Source organism: Myzus persicae, unplaced genomic scaffold (assembly GCF_001856785.1).
Source record: "Myzus persicae strain clone G006 unplaced genomic scaffold, MPER_G0061.0, whole genome shotgun sequence".
Taxonomy (NCBI): domain Eukaryota; kingdom Metazoa; phylum Arthropoda; class Insecta; order Hemiptera; family Aphididae; genus Myzus; species Myzus persicae.
In genome coordinates this window covers 27,823-30,051 of record NW_019103547.1, presented here as the reverse complement: position 1 = coordinate 30,051, position 2,229 = coordinate 27,823, and the positions used below count along the sequence as shown (strand labels likewise).

Here is a 2,229-nt window from a genome sequence, read left to right as displayed (position 1 = left end):
ACTCTAAAGATATTCAAATAAACAACCTGGTCATTCAATGGAATTTAAAAGACTACGCAGTCAAATATTTGGGTGTCCACATAGATGAAAAACTTACCTGGAACATTCACACTAACAAAAAAACTCGTACAGGGCTATGCAAGGATGAGAATTCTAGAATTCTACCCTCTAGTAAACTACAAATTAACACTACAAATCAAGACATCACTCCTTCTATATACCTCAATAATCAGACCGCTGTTTGGGCGGAAGCACCCACTAAAATTAAAAAAGTTCAAACTCTCCAAAACAAATTCCATAGGATCTCCCTAAAAGCACCACGGTTTATGATAAATCGCCAAATCCATAACGATACTGGAATACCCCTAATAAACATCTGGATTAAAACCCAACTCAAATACTTTCCACGCCAAGCTTAAAGATTCAGACGGCGCCCGTCATTAGGTATCAGCTAGGAAGTAAAACCCAAAATAGGCGGCTACGACCTCGACTGCCCCAAGATAAACTCCCAACGAACACTGAAGAGTTCTCACCAGAAGATGAAGAATAACAAATATTATTATTTTTAAACTTATAACTATGAACTAATATAATTATCATCATCAAAATAAATTTAAAAATTAAACTATAAATGTGTAATATTATGTAACTGTAAATGTACTTGTAATAGCACTTAATATGCTGAAACATTTTAAAAAGTAATAAATAAAAATAATAATAATAAGTGTAGGAATTGTGTAGAGTGGCTTCATACTCTACAACTTGGTTATCTTAAAATACTTCCTTTTGTGTTTCATCGTGTTTCTATTGTTCCTTTGTTCCGAATTTCGATTGATGAGGTACCCACCTATATAACAGGATATTCAGAATATCATAGGATAACATAGGATATTCATCGAAGAGACAACGTGTATAAATGTCAACTGCATAGGCGTGGAGCATCTTGAACTTTTTTTGTGTACCTTAGGTGCTATAGTCAAAATTATGAATTACCTATAGGTATTATTATATAATATAGGCATGACTAGATATAATACTATTTACACTGCAGCAGTTTGAAGATAATTTTGAAAATAACACAGCTACCTACCAGTCAAAGTAATATTATGAATATTTCATAAAATTGCTTTAAATTTATTTTATGATATTTTGTTATTATTTGATAGATATGATACCTAGTACCTACTACGTACATTACACATTGATGTCGGACACTTTTCTATCACTTGCAGTTAATTCTGTAATGCTACAAATATGTTCTTAAGTAGATTAGACAAGAAATTGGATCTTGTTTTAGAGCGTTTGAACTATAGTTCAAACAGTGTACATGTTCCAATATACACTCTATTTTTTTCAAATAGTTTTCCATTAAAACATATTGATGGGTTAAAAGAAATAGAAAAAACATTAGGAGTGAAGAATGAAGATTATAAAACTAAAATGGTAAGATAATATACATTTTATATTGAATAAGTACCCTACCTCTTTGTATAATATTACTTATACCTATGTGATTTATTTTGTTTTAGAAAAATTTGATATAGTCAATTGGTGGTACAAGTATAAAGAATTTCGTAAAAAAAGTACTTGCTCGAATGCTCGATTATTCAGTATTAAGTTGGAACCAGAATGTTCCTCGTCAGGTTTCAAAAATAATTTCCGACTTGATGATCTTGCACTTATAATGACTGTAGAAGGTAATTTTTTCTTATACAATTTTAAATTTAAATTTTCCAAGTAGGATCTTTTGGTAAATATAATTGTATTAACATATATTATTTTATAGAAATAGCTTATGAACATTTTAAAATGGATGGTAGCAGTTTTGAAAACATCATCAACGATTGGTTTCGACACGAGAGTCGAAGAGAAAGTGTCGAGAATGAAGATAAAAGATACTAAAATCGTTAGAACCATAATATTATAATTGTATGTCTACAATATACACTGCTGCGTTGTTGAATGCAGTTCGTTGTTATGAATTTTTCAATTATATTTTTTGAAAACTATGTAAATCGACGTTTTAAAAACGATCAACTCGAACACCGTACGGTTCTGTCGTGCGGCTGTGAAAGAGGCCTTAGAATAAATATATATGAGCATATATAAGATATATAAATATATAATGTATATTGTTCTGTGATATGAGTGACGTCGCCTTGTGTTAATTGTTGGTTGACTACATATATTAATATATTATACATTGCCCCTTATAAAAATATGCGTAGT

The 2,229-nt window shown here is 30.4% G+C and overlaps 1 pseudogene; it reads left to right on the top strand.

The window, feature by feature from the left end:
* The first annotated feature begins 1,254 nt into the window (after window positions 1–1,254).
* Window positions 1,255–1,902, top strand: LOC111034717 (annotated as a pseudogene).
* Window positions 1,903–2,229: the final 327 nt, after the last annotated feature.